Below are 22,132 nucleotides of genomic sequence, written 5' to 3'. Positions count from 1 at the left end.
GTGCGTGTGGATGCCGAGGCAGCAGTAAATGAGAAAGCCCGTGTGCCAGAAGGTCAGCTGAGAAAACCCGCTTCGTTTTCAGCCCGGCCTCTGCTCCATCCCTCTGCAGAAAGCAGAGAGACAGCTCATTTCAAATAATTCTTTAAATGTAAATAGGTCTTTAATTATAAATTCCACTTGCTTAGTGTTTTGCTGTTTTTTTAAACCCAACTCACACCTACACTCGAAACTAGGAAGCCCTTCTTTGACTTACACCAATTACCAAAAATTCTAATTTAAAACCCTTTAATTTAACACGTTTGTAAAGTTCTAGAGAAAGTCGAGTCAAAACTGACCCCACAATGGGCAGACAAGGCGCAGGGCTGAGATGACGGTCCGGGGTGTCCCCGGCTATGTGTGGGACCCCCGGTGCCAGTACACCCCAGTGCATCCCAGTGCACCCCAGGGTGACGTGGCCGCTGCCTGCGCAGGCAGGGGCAAACCCAGCCCAGGGCAGGGGCTCTGCAAGCCAGGCCTTGCATGGGGAGGGTGAACCGGTCTGCACACCTGCAAGGTGCAAAAACCCGTGAAAACCTGTTTTCTTCCTCTGATGCGTGAGTGCGTGTTGGGTGTGAGAGGACAAGATTGGCTAGGTTCAAAATCTTGAAAGACGCAGTAACCAGAAGCAATTAAGTGTAGATAACACGTATAATGTAATAGACTTACAAGGCACCCTGAAGGCGTAGTCGCGTCTCTTCCATAGCCAATAAAACTTAAGGTTTTCTTTTAATTTTAAATATGGATCTCATACCTTCTTGCAGAATATAGACATAAATCATTAAATAATGTCAGATCTTTCAAATCAAGTAACCTGCACATAAAAAATTTGCATACGTATGTGCTAAACCTGTCTAAGGCTCAAATGAAGATGGGGCGGGGCATGTATGCATGTATAACTTCTCTGGGCTAGCAAAAGAATTCCAGATTTAACATGCGTTTAATTGCAAACCAAAATGCTTTAATGGCTCTCTACCAATAAGACTTAATTTTGATTTTGTTTGTGTTGTTTGGGTTTCGGGTTTTTTGAAAAATAACTTAGAAATACAAAATCATAAACCCACAGCTACATGGATCACCTAAACCAAGATTTGCTAAATGTCGATTTTAGTGAATTCATCTGTCCTACTACACAAGATATTTGTAAAGTCATTGGTGTTGCTGTTGCAACCCAAACATGCAAAAGGTTTCCATACATGTTATTAAACAAAATGAACTAACTTTTTGGATCACTTTTACACTTACTTTTTTTCAGTTTAGCTTTAATTCTAATTTAAGATTTAGCACCTTTCACAAACAGAAGTTCACAAAAGCACAGAGACTCACACTTGCACCTATAAAGCCCCTTGCTGTGCACTTTGTTATCAATTTCTTACCTTTCAAAACTCAAATAAAACCATCCTGTGACTTTGCCATGATCTCTTTTAGGATAGGAGAGCTCTGCCCAAGCAGGGCTGAGCAAACATCCCCTTGCCGCCTTTGCCACTTCTTCCAGTGTTTACTGGTCCCATTTTTTTTACACGAATCCCCTCCCGCCCGATGCAGGGGAAGCGGCAGAGCGGTACGCACGATCCGGGGAGTTACAGCCCAGCGACGCATGTGTTTCATCGCCCACATTCCTTTGCAGTGACTGCAGCACTCAGCACCATCGCTGCTCCCTGCGCTGCTACAGGCGTGGAGGGAAGGGACGGACTCGGGGGGACGGACACCCCCAGCCACGCTGGGGGACAGGGACAGCTCGGAGGGCTTCCCATTGCTACAGCTCCAGCTAGCATCGCCTCCTGCAGTTAAGAAAGCAGAGTTGGTTTGGGGTTTTTTTTTGGTTTCGGGGGGATTTTGCTTGGTTGGAGTTTGTTTTTATAAATGGTTATAAATGTATAAGTAAACCCTTTCCCAGCAAAACCCAAGCCAGAGCCCGTCCCAGCACACTGAGCACCATTAACCAGCACCCACCAAACGGGTCCCCTCCGCTGTCCCTGCCGGTTATACGGATCCCACCTCCTGGAGCAAGCCTGGTCCACGCACCGGCTCGGGATCTGGCGAGCTGCAGCTCCCAGAGGAAGATGACTAGTCAGCACATGAGACATGAGCCACAGCCCAAAATCAGCTTCACCTGAACCCCGGCACCTGCAGCAACCCGGCTGGAAAGAGACTCTTTTTAGCCAAATCATTACAAAATTGTGCTTTAAAGTTATTACCCAAACCCCCCAAATCCATACTTTTGCAAAGGTAGGAGAGGTCTCCCGGGAGAGGCGGCGAACAATATCCATGAGTTTCTCATGACCTTACGGAGATTGCCATGACAACACTGCTTCGATCCTCCAAACATGGATATATTCATTTGCACTAGTGTGATTGAGAATAATTAGAGCGAGATTCCCCGAGCCGGGGAGTCACAACCGTACAGCGGTTCACGGCAGCGGAGCCCAAGTTTCGAGGGAAGCAGCCTCAAATTTAAATGTAAAAAAGAAAACCCACAACACTCTTTAGAGCTGCGTGACCTAATTCATTATAAAGAATGTCAGTTAGCAAACCTTTTAAATAAAACATTAAGCTAGAGGTAATTTGAAGCCTTGTGGATTTTGTTTTACTCAATTATTTTCTAATGCTTCAACTTCAAGAATAAATATGCAGAAATAAAAAAAAAATACTAAGGGTTTCATTTAATTCTTTTTCAAAAGAAATGAAGACATTCATACTAAACCAAAATACCCTCAACCAAGCCAGATTTTTAATTAAAACTTTTATGTCCTACAAGATTCTTCAAGGTTGTAATATCTGCTTCCACATCCATGAGCTAGCGTCACGCTTGCAGAAGAGCGAGCCCGTAATTCATGTTAGACTAACCTGTGCTACGCATTAGTATAACTTATTTCCAAGACATATACTCACAAATTAAACCAGGTTTGAATATTTTTTTTTCCCTTGCCTGTAATTTACATGACTAGTTGCAATTTTCACTCTGTTTGTTGGGAAGTTTCCCTCCAGCAGACACCGAGATGGCAGAAGATCACGCTGGCCTCTGCTTTGGTTTTATTAATGCATGATGGCAAGAATGTGGTTGTAGCGAGGCAGGTAGAAATATAAAACCTGGCGAAGAGCAGTAGAGGATAAAAGCCACTGTTGATATGCACAGTCTGATATGAGGTTAATTGGGAAAGGGGTAAAAACAAAGGGAAGGAGCTTGATGATTAGCGCTGCAAATGCTCTTCTAAGAAATACTATAAAACCCAAAGAAATTCTATTTCTTCATGCTGCAGCCCTTCATAGAGGTTAGGCTTACCCACAGAAAGAATAATTTAAGAGTCTAGAAAATGTCACCGTATTTTAAAAGACTCCGAGGTCTTCACTCAACCTGGATGAGGTTTTCTGAGCATTTTGTGCCGTCACTGGACAGGTTTCCGAAGGGCAATACGTGACTCAGGCGAAGGGAACAGGGTGCCCTGAATGGGTGCCCAGAGTCCTCCGTGGGTCCAGGTGCTGGAGCCGCTTTCGGCACGACCCAGCTCCACGGCGGGCTCACACCTCAGCCCACTGCCACGCTGCACTCCCGATCTTTGCATTTACGGTCTTTTTCAAATGAAAAAGAAAAAAACAGGTACTTATATGCAGGGCTGGTTTGGTTTTTTTCCATTTCCTAACTGCTGCAGCAGTTCAAGAGAAGAAAATCCCCCATTGATAGGGAGTATTCCTGGATACATTTCCGACTGGAAATACAAGGGAAACATGGGAAAAGAGAAATCAGCTGTCCAGCATGAGAGATAACCCTGCTGTCCCAGTTAAACCCAGCCCTGGGCATGCACACAGCAGGGCAGGCAGGGCCAGCGACAGCAAGCCCAGCAGCGCAGCCCACCTCCGAGGACGGAGCCCACCCAGGACAAGCCGAGGAGCGATCACTGCAAGTCCCCAGCCCCACGGCCCCCGGGATCTGCAGGCACAGAGGTTCTCGGTGGGACGGCTGTTGGTCGCTCCTCAGCCCATACTCTGGGATAAGCAAATACAGTCAAAAGGAGGAGTCCTTGGGAGCAAAAGAAAATAATAAAAGAAAGTTTAGAGCTAAATATTTGATTTTCATTTGGCAGCATCACCCTTTTGAAGAGGATACCAGAAAAAGATTTGCAGAAACATGCTTAACACTGCTCCTCTAGCGAGTCTGCACTACGAAACACCCAGGAAACAATGAAACCCAGAAGATAAAAAGATTCCTTTCTGCCACTGTGTTTAGAGTAAAGCACCTCACTACTTTCACTCATCCTTCCATGCAATCTTTAAAAAAATAAAAAGTCGTCCTTTCCCAGTAATTCATTCAGTGGGTCGCAGCGTGCGCCTCCACGATCAGCCAGCAGCTCGTGACGGGGGTGAGCGGGATACCCGGAGATGCTCAGGGCAGCCCATGGGAAGCGCAGGGCAGAGCCAACTCTTGTAATCCCTCACTGCTGTAATTATCACATCGCAACCACACCCTGGGGCCACTTTCAGGCTATTAGAAGTTCTCCTCTGGGCCACCGAAATACGAAGTTTTGTGTTGGCACAAGGTATCAATGGCGGCACCCAGCTGAGCACTGTCGTGCACATCACACAGATACATCCACCCGCCCAGGGCGCTCCGACCCCGCTCTCACCAAGGGCCTCCTTTCAAGATCGAAAACTACTGATGAATCCATTTCTCTGCAGCAGAGAATAAACAAGGATTAGTATTCACCCGTTCATAACAGGGAAACCCTGCAGCTAGAGGTGGAGTCAGTCAATGCCTGAACATCCAGCCTAAGTTGCTTGACGAATGCTAACTACGACTTCCAGCTTATTTATCTAATTTGGTTTGATTTTAAAATATTGAGTTATCTAACCAGACACAAAAAGAAGTCTGAAAATTTCCCATGCTAGTGAAAACTCTCTCTGCCATTTTATGATGCTATAATTCAATATATATCTCTGACTATTACTGACTCTTCTCAATCACATTTGTATTGAGAAATGCCTCGAAAAAATTCAGGACAAAGGCTACAGTTTTTCAAAACTATCTTAAGTGCCTGAAAAACAGGATTCTATACTGAATGAGCCTTTCCAACTCTGGCTGCGATCCGCAGCCTGTAAACATTTTACTCATTTAAGCTGGTTACAATATTTATTAGGGTCCGGTTTTGTCTATCAATCTATAATAAGAACAGAACAGCCAATACCTATAAAACAATCCTCATGATTTTAGTAGAGTCTGGTTTCTATATTGGAAGGGGGCAGCTCTGAACCAATACAACCAGTTTGTAACAAAAAAACCCAACCCCAACCAAATATGGAGGAGGGATGAAGTTGGTGGCAAAATCCACAATGCCTTCAGCCAGAGCCAGGATCTCCTCCAGGAATGTGCTGATGCTCAGAGAAACCCAAAGAAGATGCCAAGGCTGGACCGCCTCGGGGCAGGACCACCCGTCCCACCACAGGTGCCCCTGGTCCAACCTCCCATCACCCAGGCAGTGCCCCTCATTCAGGATGGTCTTACCGGTACCGGTGATACAGAGCCTTAACAGTGCAATAAATGTGTAATATTGGACATCTGGGGAGTCGGACACTGCGAAGTGTATTTAAGTCGGGTACCTACAAGGCGCTGCTCATGGTGAAGGCGATGCGGTGCACCCCTGCCTGCTGGAAATAGGAGACACACCACCAAATAGTATCAGAGAGAGACGAATAGCTGCAAACTAACAGAGCCCATAGTGACTATCAGTACGGATTTGAAACAATGATCTAAACACGAAAAGCCTCCCTGCCTATTCCTGAACCCATGAGGTACAATACTCTCCCCCCCAACCCCAGCCCTCATTTTAAAATTCATCCTTTATCAGCTTGAGTTGAGAAAATCCAGTAGAAAGGCACAAATAGATTGTGCTAGTAAGCAGAAAAACTGTTACATCTTCTGAATGTAATTTTGCCAAAAGCCTCTGCACAATTTTTTTTGTCACGCTTTGCATTATGAAGGAAATTTCTTTTTAGAAGAACAGGAGAATGATTTGCATAATATTCTTTGCAAGTTAATATCAGCCTCTGATAATGATCTCTGCATAATGCAAAAACGTTTGAGAAGACTGTTACAACACTAAGTAATCATATTTTAAATTATGTTTCCCTTTATAGAAAGGTGTTGCAAAAACACACAGACATGAAATCTGTCTGTTGAAGTCCCAAGAACCACCTGACCATCTTCCCACTATTCTACTGTTACAGATTGCAACACTGCCTTTCAAAATCTTACAAAACAAATTACGCCGCAACAGTCTGGCTTCACAGAAGGCAGAGCTTTTTCCTGTGCTGATGCTCCAGCACATTACATTTCACAAGAGCTTCTGATGTACTGCACAAGTTAAGCAAGGACCTGGAAATTAAGATGTAATACAATTAGACGTACTGCAGCAATTAAGGCGGATTCTCCCATCTGCACTTGCACCGAGCCGTGCCACGCTGCCGAGCTGCAAGGTACCGCCGAGCAGAGGTGGCAGCACCAAGGCATACCCACCCCAATTGCCACCAGGTACTGGGGACACTGGTTTATCTGGGTTCCTTCTTTTGCCCGGTTGGCTGCAGAGCCACGTACAGAGCGCTGGGAATTAAGACCCTGTCACCACCGTCATGTCCCCACCGCACAAGAAGGTGTCCGCTCCGGCAGCCAGCAATCTTCCCGAAATCTCTCCGAGGGATTAGGTGTTGTCTGATGCAGTCACAAGATCTCCGCTAATGCCATTGTTCATGCCTAATTAGGTCAGGAACTAAACATAAAAAGAAGAGGTCCAGGAGGAAGCCATTTATACAAGCATGCCGAGCAGCATCCTATTAGATGTGGGCACCGACTATTTCCCTCAGCCCATCTCAAACGGGGGATGTGGGTGGGAAGCTAATGCACTTGGATATTAAATGCTCAATATGTCACTAAGACTTAACAACCACAACCAAGTGGTTTAAACCTGAGCTAACCTTCCTTGAACTAAAATAAAACTGCGAAAGGAATTCAGAGAGGTTCTTGGGACAGCCCTTGCACGAGGCAATAAAATACAGGAGCTGTACACTTCAATGAAGCAAAGAAAAGACAACACGTTCAGACCTATCTATTTCTCATCATACAAATGATGTAACGGTCTCAGATTTGGAGGAAAGCACGAGGCGGGATCCAAGGCGTAGGCTGCGCTCCCGAGAGCACTGCCATGCAGTGCCAACGCCAGTACGTGCCCCAGAAAGCAAACGTCCCCAGCCTCTGCCCATAGCATCCTCAGGACCACAGAGAAAAGTACATGTAGTCCAGCTAGCGCTACCCACGTCTCCAAAATATACAACAGGGCATCATTCAGCATTGAGGGTGGGTGGTTTTTTCCCACCTACAAAACTAAGTCTCAAATTCAAATACCAGATCTGTGCAGTCAAGGCACGGAGAAAATAGCCTCTTGCATGTCAGAGTGAGCTCGGGAAGGCAGTCGTCTCTGCTCAACTGCTGCACTCAGTATAGAAATCATAACGCGGACCCGTGATCGTTCCTCTCCCCTACAAGTTCTGGTAACTTGCAGAATTTGTCCAACCGCGTTCAGCAACAGGCAGAAGAACAACCAGGGTAAGCTGTCAGACCGCAGACTGGCTAGACAGTTTTTAGGGGAGATTTTTGCAGACACTCATTTCTTGGTGGTGTTGGTTGTCACAGCCTCATTAGCCCGCGTATACATGCTCAGATGTTTTTGCAGGGCCTTCAGCGCAGTGAGTCTTCATACAGCAGGCTGTACCTACAGATGCTCTGGCACTGCGGACACAAACCCCTCCATCCCTGCCCTGCTGTTCAGCACACCGCAGGGCCAGACACTTTTGCAGTGTATTGTCAGGTCCCAGCACACCCCACCTGGAAGCAGCCCAGGCTAATCCTCCAACAACCCTCTGCTTCAGCCCATCCCCTCTTTTTCATACCTTTTAACAAGTTTCAAGCAGTTCCTTGCTACACCTCATCACAGGCTTCCTCGAATGGGTTTGCAAACTCCTTGCCCTCTCACCAGCAGAAACGTCAATGCTGAACCCACCAGCAGCATCCTCGTTTCTGTGCTGGAGATGGGGCACCAGGCTCCTCCGCAGCTCTAAAACTTGTGTAACAGTGACTAAAATGAAAACCAGTGATGGATGCAACACTGGAAGAAGGGAAAATCAGTGGCTGCCCCAGGCTCTTGTGCTCCAGTGCAGACCGTGCCCACGGGCACACACCAAATGGCAGTACGGGGTCAGGGCGCAGAGCGGCTGCTGGATGCCGCAGATCTGGTGCTGGGCCCAGAACTCGTTACAACTCTTTAATGAGCAGATTTAAAATCAGCTGACTTGGTTTGTGGAGATGCGAGCTGTGACCGTGGCGAGGAAGCCTGGCCACCAGCTTGGAGGGGATGCAGTCATACAGAAAGCCCATGAAGAGGCAGCCACCCCACGCACGAAGCCACTAACACCTCCAGCCACATCCAGCTGCGTCTCCAGCAAACCTGCCACGAACAGCAGCGTGGGCAATGAATTTGCCCACCTCTCTGAGTACCAGATCAAAACTGATCCTTCTTCATGATGCTGCAGCACGGCGGGTCCCAGGGTGAAGCCCCGAATGCCCTGACCGCTCAGGGACACCGAGCAATGCAAGCAGCATTTGGAACTAGTTTTCTTCAAAAATTTGCAAGCAAATCTCTCCCTTCCTTCCCCAAACTGGCACATCCATCCATACCGGCGGGTGGCACCACCAAATGCAATTCATATGCACCCTACTCACCTCCTGCGTGGCTGACAGCCATCACCTGGATGCCAAGAGGGAAAAATTCTCCGAAGCGCCAGCAAACACCACAGCCATCGGCACGGGCGCTTGGGAGATCACAAGGGTGTGGGAACTGCCTCGTGAACTGCCTGAACTAAGTATTTCTATCGTTAATGCTGCACGTTGCGTTTTACACAACATTTCTGCGACACAGAGGAGGAGGTTAGGAGCAGGCTGGAGCGTGGGGAGCGGACAGCCAGCTTACCAACGGTCTGCAAGGCGTCCAAAGGATTTCAACAGCACGTATCCCTGCTGCACTGTCAAGGGAGGCTGCAAGAGCAGGGCTCCTCTTGGGCTGGCACTCGGCATTAACTTGTGTTGCTTTATAAATATATTGCAATTGAGCTGTATATAAACTGCTTGAAGAATCTAGGGGGGAAATACCAGTTTGGATGTGCAAGGGCTGCATTTTTTTTTCCAGGTGGTATAAACAAATCATGACTTTCACTCTATAAAACCTTACAAAACAGTAGAAAAGGCTACTGGAATATTTTTGTTGTTTAAAATCATTTAAAAAGCAACACGATGTACTGTGGACATCATCGGTGGACACACGTACCACCGTAGTGGTCCTCTGTATTTTGTTGGTGGCCAAGCAGAAAAAATAACGCTCGATGCTCTGCCGAGCTGTGGTGGCCTGAACCAAACGCACTCAGACTGCAGGTTCTGCTCTGGATGCAGACCGTGAGCGAGGTCTGCCCAGAGCTCATCAGGGTGTCAGGCAGGTGGTACCCAAGAGCCTGCAGGAGACCTTTTCTCATCTTTCAGGCAGGAGCTGCCATGAGGCAGCGGCTCCCTGCCATCAAGCCCTTCTGCAGGGGCTGGCTGGCCCAGCAGCACTCAGGCGAGCACAGACTGGATCTTTCTAAACAGTACTCATTGGACTTTGGTAAAAAAAATATACTTAGTGGTGTCGGTAAGATGCGTAAGCCTCGGTAAAAACCAAACAGCTCTGGTCTATCTGCAGAAAACAAGCTATCCGGGCAGTGTGACCACTGCCAGGACTGCTCAGCTCCAAGCCCTGCCGTGCACTCGGCCGCTGCCTCTGAGGATACACAGTGATTTCATCACTTGGTTCCTCCACCCCCTCCAAGCTGCACGGCCCTCCTGTCCCACCACCCCAGCCTCAGCTCCCTTCCAAAGAGCAAAAAGTTAAGTCCTCCCTTTTGCATCGTTTCTTGTGCCGAATCCAGATCAGTCAGCAAGTGCTGCAGGATACACCTCCCCTAAGGCCACTCACGAACAAGACAACAGCCAGTTTGGGATCTTAAGGGGAAGATAAATGAGGAAACTTCCTAAATTTGATTGTAAAAATATTCATGAAGATACCAAGTGGCTCGGGTACCTCCAGCTGCTCTCCGCAGAAGCGCCCACCGACTCCTAAGGAAACACACAGGCGCTCGTCCAAGCCTGTGAAGGGTCTCGAGTGGGGACCGTGGGGCAGCCCGTGTAAGCCCACGGAGAAGGACGGACACTAACACAGGTACTACTGACAGCAGGATATCAACTGACCTTATTCACAACTGTGACGGGCTCTGAGAAGGCAACGGCTCAAGATGCGCCCGGCTCCTGCTCTCCTCTCCAGCCTGGTGCGCGCTGGGGAGCAGAATGGGACAGCACATTACGGGCTCTTCCCCAAACCGGTTCAGGAATCTTCAAGGATACGGGACTAGTAATCTTAACAACACCATACAAGGATATAAAAGCTGCTCTGTGCTGAGATCGGCATTGCAATCTGGAAGCAGAAGCGTTGCCACCGTTAGTGGATCTGAAAACCACCCGGAGCCGAGCCACCCCAGCTGGCAACGCAGCGTCTCCAGCCCTCGCTGCCCGACTCCAGAGTAAACCAGCCTTGGGCTCGACACTTACACTGCAAAACCAAAGCACTACACGTACATTGAGCTCAATCTACATTTTTACAGTTGCACAATGAAAAACGCCAATGAAAAAAAACCCTCAAACCAAAACACCTAACAGTCGTCTGAAAGACCAGTTATTAGATTGCTTGAAATGACTTGAAACGCAATTCCCACAGATTTTATTGGACTACTCAGATATTGATTCTGGTGTGCTTCTTGCTCCATCTGCAACACAGAAATTCACCTTGCTAGAAACCCCACCTGTGTGCTGGGCCAGAAACACGCACTGGGAACGGCTGGAGTTGCTTTGTTTTCCTCCCTCTTCCTTGGCCTACAACTGCCAGCACACATCAATAAAATAAGCCAGGAATTTCAAACAGTAATTTCTTTGTTCCCTGCCTGCACGTCTGCCACCATGCTGAGAGATGGAAGAGCACGGGAAGCCTCCGTGCCCGCGCAGGAAAAGGAGCGTACGGCACAGACGCCGCAGCTCCCACCTCTGCCCTGGGCGGTCGTCTCCATGGTGGCCATCACCCGGCTGCATCTCTGACGGCTTCTGGACCAGACTTGCGGGTCCCCCTCCGGAGCCTCCCAGCCATCCTGCCCGCGGGAATTCCCTCCTTCCGCAGGATCCCTGTGGGACTGTAGGATGGGAGGGCAGAGACGGAGATCGAACACGCCAGAATATTCTTTGTCGCTCTGGTGGGGTGGTTTCCCTTCCCATCCCCTAAAGCGGTTTGCCCTTGGTTTCACCCACGGGCACAAAACGGCACCCTGGGGTGCGCCTGTGCCAGCAATACACCACCAGTACAGCCAACCAGCGGAGCTGGGACACGGATGGGTCACGCTCCGGTCAGGTCTGCCCCATTCCTGTCAAGTAGGATGATTTTTGCATCCTCATCCCAAATCCTCTCAGGTTATAAATTCACATGATGCCTAAACACTTGACACAAACCAACAACAGTATGAATTATTTTTTTACCCACATAAAAAGGGACAAAAACAATTAAACCCCAGTCTCTGCTGTGTGTGAATAGCTAGTTCAGAGCTCCAAGAAAGGGCCTCCATCGCCCCGGCCGTCCAACATCCGAGTCCCTGTGATGAGGTGCCAGCAGCACGCTCTGTGCTTCACGGCTCGCTTCACAAGGCATGAACCCAGCCCCAAGAAACTGCCATCGTTTTCTCCCAACCCCTGCAGATGTTTCAGCTCAAGCGGGCCTCCTGGCCAACATGCCAGCATCCACTCCCTCGCTCACGTGCCTGTGCAGTAAAGCACCGTGCGACGGCACAGCGAGCTCGGAGGAGAGCGGAGCAGCTGGAAGACGACAGCTCTGCAACTTCCAAATTTCTATTTAGCTTTTTTTTAAAAAAAAAAAAAAAAAAAAATCACGCTTGCAGCATAAACGCGAGCTGGGCTGGTACTCCGCTCCTCCCTCGTCGGGATACGCTCATCCTTCAACTTACAGCTCCTCCACTCATGAGCTGCATCGCTGCCTCGTTAGCAGCACACCCACCCTGTTAATGAGTCAATGCCCCGTCCCTATGCTGGGAAGGACGGTTGCATCCTTCACTGAAGGACCTGCCCTTCCCAACTTTTCCAGCATCCCTCAGGAGGTGCAGGAGATGTGAAGCTCTTGGACAGCACAGGGCAAAGCTCTGGAGACGACAGCCAGAAGCCGAGCGACTCTAAGCCTCGGGCCGACCGGCACAGACTGTTCTGGATGGGCTGGAGGCTTGGCGAGGCTGGAGCAGCCGAGCGCAGCCCATGGCCCTGACGGAGCCGTGGCACGGATCCTGGGAGCTGTCTGATGAGTCAAGAAGTCCTGTTGTTCGATTCACTACACAGCCTGTGAATTAGTCAATCCTCCTCTTTTGCCTACCCCGCAGGCTGGACGGGGGGAGGCTGGGCCCCATCCAAATATTGTGTAAGCTGCAAAAAAACCTATTTAAAAAAACCCCAAACCAGTTCATCTGTAGAAATACTATTTTGGAGGACTAGGGGAAAGCTGAAGCCGTAACAGCAAACGATTCCTTGCTGTTCTCCCATTCCCTTCCTCCAAGAGCCTTAAAAAGACTTCCCACCATCCCGCTACGGCCCTTCTCGCATTACATTCGGATAAACCGAAGAGGAGCGCGGTGCTCGCGTCCTGCCCAAGGTCACGGTGACAGCACGCCGAGGAAGAGCCCAGCCCGGCAATTCCCGGGGCTCTGCCCCAGTCGCCAGCGTTCCCAAGCTGCGGAGCAGCAGGTCACGGGCAAGACCTGCTCCGGTGGGGAGAGCGCAGGCAGGATTCAGGCAGGGGAACGATGGAGCTACGAGGCTGTTTTCCATCGGCTTCACTTCCACGGACACCCACGCAGAAAGCTAACGCAAGCTTCCCAACTTCTACTTCTTTTTAAAAGGCTTTTCTCTCTCCCTCCTTTTCTTCCCCCCAGTTTTTAAAATCCAATTATAGCACGACTCTCTCAGCAGGGGTCAGTGTAGAATAAGAATCGCCCGAGTTAATGGACATAAGACCAAGAAAGATGAATGCCTAAATGGTTTCAAAAGTTGTATGATGCCGATTTCATTAACATTTTAATTGTAATGTATCTTTTTAATCTTCTTTCACACTAACGGTTTTATATGCTTCAAAAAAAGAAAAAACTGCTGACAACAAAAATATCAACATACCAAAATTAACAGACGGAACTGAGTGCTGTAATGGGAACTGAATGAAATGCAGAAAACCGTGTTAATGATGCATTAAGAGTAGGAATTGCACTCAGACAAGAGTCAAAAATTCAGCACTACAGTTGTACACCCTGTCTTTTGCCTTCCCCAGATATTCGGCACAACCCCAGGTACGTATGTGTCTTTCAGCGGGGTTGTGCTGAAGCAATAACCCAGGCAGCGTTACCAACTGCACGCATAGATTTATTCAAAAGAAGAGTGCTTTAGACCTGGCAATTAATCTCATTTAACCAGGGTGATATACCGGAGCAGCAGATTCAGAGGAGGCTTCTGCCGCTGCTGCTGTCCATTACCCTCCTTATTGAACGGCACCGCCGTTGCTGTCACCGCTCCGCAGGCTCAGGTACCGTGGCCACAGCAGCATTCAGAGACGTGAAAGATGCAGTTACAACCACCGTGCAAAATTTTATTTTACTTAATTAGAAGACAACTAAACCTGAGGTAATGTTTCATTAAGCATGGGCATGTATTGATGATGTTACCATGCACAAATGTAGGGAGGGACAAAAGGAGAAAATAATAGCAGAGCAGACAGATGAAGTTTCAAACAACTTTTCTTTGTAGAAATGAGTGACTGTGCGGTGCAGATGGTTTCACCTGCCTGCGAGGCAGGGCTGCAGCTATAGGAGCGATGCAAAAACCACAGCGTTTTACTTCACAGTCCATCAGAACTTGTTAGAAGGGAGAAGACCGACGCAGAGTGATATAAACCCTCCGTACAATCATTAGCAAATCACAAAACCCTAAGTTTGCAAGGAGAGTGGGATTCCAACCATAGCCACAACAGAACAGAACCAAAAAGCACATTATCCTACTCAGATGTAGTCCTACGAAGGTCGCTACAGCCGGTGCAGCATTGAGGCAGGTTCCCAGTGAAGGGGCACCCAGGAAGAGGGCTTACCCCTTTTTGTAGGAATTTCATTCCAGCAGGATCTCAGCCACGAGCTTTGCACCCAAGAGATGAGCCTCTCCCCAGGAGGTGTCCGTGGTGCACCAGGTACATCCCGTCCTGCTGGAGGTCTCCCACCCAACGCTGGCCAGGCCCATCTGCCCCTTCCCTTGGAAATCGAGTCATTTTAACCACCTTCAAACGTACAAAACCTCCCTCCCCAGGTCTTGCGGGCACCTGGCCATCGCCTTCTGCATAGCACGCCGTAGCATAGCCTTGAAACGCCAACCCTTTATTTATACACCTGCACGTTACACCTCTATGAGGCATAATCCCTTCAGAGCTTAGCACCCTGGAAAGCACTGAGCACCGAAACATTATCACTCCTTTGCCATGTCATCACTAAACAGTATCTTCTACAACAACTCTGCACGGAATTATGTTATTTCCAAGCCTAACCCTTGTTTTCCTAATGCTTCATATAATCGGAGCGTAAATGTTTGTCCTATGACAGACAGAACTGGCATGTAAAACATGTACCCACACACAATATATATATATATATAAAAAAAACCGAGGCTGCCATATGCTTCCCCAGTGGATATCATGATAGGAACGCGCGTGTGGAGCCAAGCCAGTGCTGGCACTCGAACACAGGACCCTTTCCACACAACCGCTCTGCCACCGAGCCCACGAGCCTGAGTAAGCACAAGCTCGGTCATATTTAACTTGCAATTCTTCGCACACACTGTTCTTCACCGTGCTGCCGAAATTCGGTCTCCAGACACCCAGGGATGAAAAACATCTGGCTCCTCTCCCCAAATCGACAGATCCAGAAGAGAGCCTGGATTGCTGCAAATGAGATGCTGCAAAGAAAAGAGGATTTTCCTTCTCCTGTTTTTGCAAATGATTAATAGATCCTGAAATTGGCTTTATTGCTGTGGGGATGACACTGGGAGGTGAAGTATTTAATCTCATCCCAGTGACTATATATGGTCACTCTGATGGAGTCACCTCCCTCCCCTCACGCTCCGCTGCCCTTCGCTCCTGGCACTGGCCTCCGCAGCAAACTGGCAGTGCTTGGGCACGGCGCCGGCGAGCCAGAAGTCAGCAGACTCCCCACGTTACTACGCTCTCTCTCTCTCTCTCTCCCTTTCCCAATTTTTTTGGCTTGTAATTTTAAAAATCTTAACTCGGGAGAAAAACAGAGAGAATACACAAATACTCGGGAAAAAAAAAAACCCAAAAAATTTTAGAGTACTTTATAGGGAATTGTTGCATGTGGAAAGAAAAAAAACCTGTCAAGATACTTATGTTTAAATGTACCGTTCATAATCGCTTAGAGGCTTAAAAAAAAAATAAAAAAAATCAATCTTTTTGTGAAAAGTATATCAATTTATTCAGCCCACACACGCTGGTTTGTTATTGGAGGGTAGTTTGTGGCTGCTGAAGCAGTAGCAGTGATTTCTGCCCCCCCATCCACCCACCTAGGGGAAAAAATGCACTGAAATATTTGTCTTCATAGGAAATGAAACAAAAAAATGTACTTGACATGCAAATTTTTTTTAAAAGTCTGATGTGAGGACCTCTAAAAAGTCTGAAGCCAAACTGCAATGTTTGTGAACAGCCCTGGGAACACATGCAGCACGAAACACGTGCCAAGTGCTATTTATCTTCATTTTACCCCATTGAGCCGCGAGCTTTCAGGGGGTCTCGGTCACCGTACCAAATAATTGCTCTCGCCACCACCGGCCCCAACACCTCCTCCAGCGAGGAGCTCAGAGGAAGAGCTGGTGTCGTGCAGGGGCTGCAAATATCAGCAGCCCCCCCCCGTCCCTCCTGCCCTCCCCGTCCATCAGCCCATCTGCAGGGCAGCCTCCGCCCCAGCCGAATCCGGGGATGAGGAAGAGTGTGGTACCTCTAGCGGGCTGAACCCCCCCCACCAGGGAAGAGAAGGAGGAAGCTCTGCACACTCCTTCCATCATCCAGGGCTCTACGTGGCAGGCTCTGTCCCAGCAGTCCGATTTTTATTACCTCCGTCCCCATTTAGGAGTAACCACATGACAAAACCGAGCGCAATCCTGCACAGCGGAGCTCACCCGGGGATTGCCTCTCCCTCCCTGGGATCACGGCATTTTAGCAAGTTTTCCCTTAACAGCAGCATTTGCGGATACAAAGAACGTAAGATTTAATATTTTTCTAAATTTCTGTTCTGCCTCCAAACATTTGCTTAAAAACAAGTTGAACTTAAAAAAAAAAAATAAACCGCTAATGAATCACAGTTCCTAGCAAATGAGCAATTGCAGTTGACACAATGAATTATGCCTGAAGCAAGCTGGGAAACATATTTTGCAAATGATCTCATCCACAGGCAAACCTGGCATGACACTTGATTTGCTAAAAAAGACACAAAGCCTGTCAAAATTCCTGTCACTTCGCAAATAAAGTCAGGTAGAGAAAACCAACAGCCTCACCCTCTTTTAAGCATGCTTCACCTATTTCTCAATTGCTCTACAGGCTTGATTTAAAAAAAAAAAAAAGACATAAAAAACCCAAACCCCACACCACCTCCTTTAGGTGTGCCCATCCCAGCTGGGTGCTGAAGGCTATCGGCTCCGCTTCCACTTCCCCGGACGAAGAATAGATGGGCTGGGAGGGTGCTCTTCGGACGGCAAACACGGGCTCGATTTGAGGGCTAATTGCAGCAAGACACAATGCTCTCTCTGGCCATTAGGTATGGCAGAGAACTTATGGTTCAGTTTAATTTCCTCCAGCTGAATGCCTGTATTTTATTTCTTTCATTGCATTCAGCTAAACTCAAAGAAATGTAGGAAAAGGCAAAAAAAGAAAAGCAATTAAAGCGCAGCCCCCCTGCTCCTCAGCATCCCTGGAGCTCTCTAGGACCGGTTCCTTTCGGCCCGGCACAGCCCACCCGATTTCCCCACCTAAAAAGCTGGCTGGCTCAGAAAATCTGGGCAAATTCAAACCCGTGGCTGAAGCCTCCTTCTAACCCCATTTTGTCAGGCCTGGGTATTTTTAAACACAGGCATTGTACAGAGCAAAGCAAGAGCAGAGTCACATCACCCTTCCGCAGGTTGTTTCGCTATGTTTATCCCCAATCCACGCCATCCTTCACCGCGCGCCCCAGAGCCGCGTACCGATTTCAGTACTAGTACGTCAATAAAGGCAGCTCTCGGATACAGCACATCCCTGCAGAGCTCCACAGCCCGGCACGAGCCCTCCAGAAGGCCTGGCAGGGGAAAAAAAAAAAAAATATCGGACTTTATATATGACGACAGTCTAAAATAAATATTTCCATTCCGAGGCGAGGTGGTTTGCGTCCCCAGTCGGGTAAGCGCACGCCAGTCTGGAGGTTTCTCTGAACCCAACCCAGAGCTTCTCGAGTCGAACCGGCTCTGGCAGGAGATTTCTTGGCGCTTCTTCCCCGAGTGCCGACCGGCAACGCCGCAAAGCGGCCTCGCACCCCCTGACGCCTCGGCTTGGGATTTGAACCAAAACCGAGTCTGGAAAGGACTTACCTGGAGTTCACAGGCAGGCTCCTTCAAGTTCAAGCAGAGGGGCTTTTCCTTTTCCGAACTCACCAGCAGTAACGATGCTCTACCTCCCCCGGACCGGCAGCACGACCGCCCTGACGGGATGCCGACCTGTCACCGGCACCCGCTGAGAGGAACCCAAAATCTGCCCGTCCCCCCTGCCCCAAATCCAAAGAGACTCCCTTAGGAAAGCAGGGAGTTACGGCTGGGGGAGCGAAAAGGCTTTTACATTGGAAGAGAGCACTGAAACCATCACTTCCAACGCGACTCAGCATCAGCGCACGCGTCTTATCGAAAGGTGTCCGTCTCCTAGGAACTCTGGGAAAAGCTTGAGGAGATGCAAACAACCAAAACGTGCTGGTGGTGAGCGGAGGGAGGGACGGAAAGGGAAAATTTCCCCAAGGGCCGGTTCTTCGCCAGCGTGGGAAGGGTGGTCTGGCCCAAAGGGTGAACCCGCGGGGCAGGGGGGCTGACACCGCGACCTGAAGGCGGTCGGGGGGACGCAAGCGCGCAGCCCGCCCAAAACACGGATTGCGCGTTTGGCCCCGGTAAGCCCCTTCGAACGACGTGGAGACCCCCCGCTCACGCACGTCCCGACGCCTGACTTCTCCCCACCTATCTGTATCACTCAGCAAGCCTCGGCAGTTTTCTCTGACAAATCCCGAGTTCTAGAAATCCATCCCCGCCCTTCAGCGCTCAAATATCCCAACTTTTCTCCCCTGAAGCCTCAACTATAAGGCCTCTGCAGGAGGAAAAAAAACCCAAACCCACAGCAGTTATAGCTACAGAAGGACATTCATTCTCGGGGGGAGGAGGACAAGATCCCCAATTATTTTATATTTGCTGCTTACTTCAGATCGAACTATTATTACCTCCATTACCCACACCTCGAGGTCACGGACTTACTGTCCTAGGCTGGGCAAACAACATCAATTCAGCTAATAAGGAAAGGCTCAGCTTTCTTCTATCCAGTTGCAGGGTTTTTTTAATAGCAGGCTCTGAATAAGGCAGGTAATTTGGGCTTAGCTGCGCTCGAACGCCGCTGCTTTTGAGCGGGACCGGTTCTCTCGGCCTCCCCCGGCACGCGGCGGGCACCGGGGACCCCGCGGGGTTTGCGCAGCCGCTGCCAGGGTCGCCCCGGACCCAAAGCCGACGCGGCACCGAGAGGGCAGCAATCATTCCGGTTTGTTTACCGATTCCGACTTCTCCTCCTGTTTAATATTTCAGCTGGAGAAGGTAAAGCGGCACGCCAGCCCCTCAATTACGCGGGGCGCGAGGCAAACATTTGGCAGGCAGGAAGCGCATCGAGCCGCCCGCAACCTCGCAAATGCCTCCCGAAAGGAGGAAAAAAAAGCGACCGTTCAAATTAACGACCCGGCAGCGGGTAATGGAGACTTGGCTGGAAGCGATCCTGCGCTTTGCCGTCGGTCGGTACGCGGGTGAGCCCGGCGGAGCGCAGCACGCGACGTACCGCTGTCGTTTTATTTTCCTACGGCAGGGAAGATGTTTGGCGAAGTCCTTGAGCGCAGCAAAAACGCACTTTTAACTACAGCAGGGCTGCGGACTGCAGCAGGCGGGGGAACGCACCGGCGCTCGGGAAGGCGCTTACCCAAGAAAAACCCAACCGCCTCACCCCAATTTTTCTCCCCGTAAGATGCCAACGAGCACATTCACCCCCCTGCCCCTCGCCGAGTGACGGGGGTCTCGCCCGCAGGGACGGGGGGAACAGCCCCCCCGGTCCCACCGCAAGCCCCCAGCGGTGCGAGGGGGACACCGGGCACCCCAGGGTTTGCTCCTGAACTCCGAATTGAGGTGTTTGGCCGCCTTTTGGTTTTGTGGTTTGGCTTTTTGGTTTTTTTTTTCAGTATCTCCCCTATTCACGGTGTTTTCCTCCCCTGGGAGAGAAAGTACGAGCCTGCGTCTGCATTTAAGCTGTTAAAAAATAAAACCGCCAGCCAGCACCGCAGCCTCCTCAGAAAGGTATTTCTAATAATAACCCGATTTTTCCACATTTCGTGCAAAGACTTGAAAACACAGCCCAGGAACTAACCCACTTCGTCCCCCAACCCCGCTCCCCGCGGGACCCCGTGGGTCGCCCCCTCCCAACACCCCAAAAATCCCCATTCCCCCCCCCCCCCCCAAAAAACCTCAACGCGCACCCCGGTTCGGTTCGGTTGAGCCAAACCCTCCCTGCAGGGGAAACCGCAGTGGGGTCGGGGAAGGAAAAAGCTTCGGATTAAAGGCGCGACGTGCGTCTGTCGTGGGGGGGTCCCCCCCAAAAAAGGGGGGGGCTGGGCCGCGTTCGCGTCTTGCACAGCTTTCCCCGAGTTTCAGCATCGGGGGGGGGGGGTGTCTTCTCCACTTGGTGGAATATAATAAAACCGGGGGGGGGGGGGGGGGGCGCGGCTCGCGGCTCACCCCCCCCCCCCCCCGCCCCGCCTCAGCCCTCCCCTGGCTCTCCCGCCCCGCCGGGGGTCCCGGGGGGGGCCGCGTCTCTCACCTGCGGGGCGGCCGGGCCCCACGGACGCTGCCCTGGGCCTAGCGGCGGCGGGTGCCGGCGGTCCCGGCGGCGGCAGCAGGAAGTGATTCCAGCCGCTCCTCACATGGACTTTCCCTGACCTCGCCCAGCAGCCGCGGCCGCCGCGCTCCGCCGGCCCCGCCGGCACCGGCACCGCCACGGGGACGGGGACGGGGACGGGGACGGGGACGGGGACGGGCCGCCCCGCCGCGGGGGGGGGAGGGGGCGGGGGGACCGGCCCTGGAGGAGGAGGGGGGGGCGGGGGGGGCCGGTCCCACCTCCCGCCCCTCTCTCTGTGTGTCTCTCTCTCTCCGGGGATGCCCCCGCGCGGGAGGAGGGAGCGAGGGAGGGCGGGACGCGGGGGCGGGGGGGGGGGGGCGGGCGGACGGACACCCCACCGACCACACACACACACACCCCCACACACACACACACACACCCCCCCCGGGCATCGCCGTGGAGGGGTCCGGGCGGGTCACGGGGGGGACACAGCTCGTCTCTCCTCTGCTCTCCTGTCGTTTTATTGGTTTGGGTTTGTTCCGGTCTAGTTTGGTTTATTTTATTTGACTTTTTTTTTTATTTTATTTGACTTTATTTAATTTTATTTTAAATTTTATTTTTAAATTTCATTTTATTTGTCTTACTGACTTTATTTCATATCATTTATTTTATTCTATTTATGTTTTATTTAATTTTTTATTTTATTTTAAATCTTATTTTATTGACTGTCTTCTTCTATTTTAATTACGGTTTTAATTTTATTCCATTTTCTTTCATTTTATTGCTTTCTTGTTTTACGTTTTAGTTCATTTGATTATTTCGGGGTCTGTTCCCTTTTTATTTTGTTTTTATTTCCTTTTTACGTCTTTTTTTTTTTTTACATTTCCTTTTCTAAGTTTTCATTTAATTTTATTATTTTTATTTATTCTTATTCACCTTCATTACTTTCTTTTCTTTTCTGACTTAAATTTTTTCATTTCATTTTTTTCATTTTTTATTTTTCACTTCATTTTATCATTGTACTTTTTTATTTATTTTATTTTTTTTATTATTTTATTTTATTTTTTAACAGACTAGACTAGCTCAGCTGGAAGGCACCTACAATGATCACCTAGCCCAACCGCCAACCGCCTTATGATTTTATTTTATTATTTCATTTTTCTAAAACATTATGTATTTCCTATAGAACCCCCCCCCAGGGTCCCACCCCCCGCTTTCTCCTGCCGCTCTGGGGCTGGAGCACCCGGGCACCCTGCCGGCTCCGACGGCCGCGGCCCACCGCCCTGGGCATGGTGCAGTCACAGAGGGGCCCGGCCCAAGCCCTCGCGTTCGCCCCAAATTGAAGTAATTTCGGGGTCTCGCCCGAGCTGGCGGGCGCCATTACGGGGCAGCTCCGACACCGGGCTTTGCAAATGCTCCGTTACCCGTTTCAATAAAAGACGGTTTTACCCTTCGCAGGGGTTCGTTCGGAATATTCATTAAATAAACCCAAACCAAACCCAGGGAGCTGGAGATTTTCACGTTCCAAACCAACCTGTCCCGCTCACACATCCTGCTGCTCGGCACCCACTGGCGATGCCAAAACTCGGAGGCAGCAAACGACACGCGCCGGGGGGCTGCGCCGGGTCCCGGACCCCCCCCCGGGCTCGCTCCCGCCGTTCCGCTCGCCGGCTCCCGGCCCTCATCCGATGCCGGGACCAGGGATCTCGGGATCGCAAAGGCTCTCTCTCGGAGTC

The 22,132-nt window shown here is 50.0% G+C and overlaps 1 protein-coding gene across 1 annotated transcript in view; it reads right to left on the bottom strand.

Annotated features, from left to right (window-relative positions):
- Nucleotides 1–20,570, bottom strand: part of NACC2 (NACC family member 2) — a 63,640-nt gene extending 43,070 nt beyond the window's left edge. The window contains exon 1 of the mRNA XM_069771136.1: nucleotides 20,379–20,570. The gene's annotated coding sequence lies outside the window, so the exon portion shown is untranslated. The remainder of the gene's footprint in view (nucleotides 1–20,378) is intronic.
- Nucleotides 20,571–22,132: the final 1,562 nt, after the last annotated feature.

The sequence above is a fragment of the Haliaeetus albicilla genome, chromosome 26, assembly GCF_947461875.1.
Source record: "Haliaeetus albicilla chromosome 26, bHalAlb1.1, whole genome shotgun sequence".
Classification (NCBI taxonomy): Eukaryota; Metazoa; Chordata; class Aves; order Accipitriformes; family Accipitridae; genus Haliaeetus; species Haliaeetus albicilla.
The sequence above is the reverse complement of the archived record's forward strand: the minus strand, read 5'-3'. Positions and strand labels throughout refer to the sequence as shown.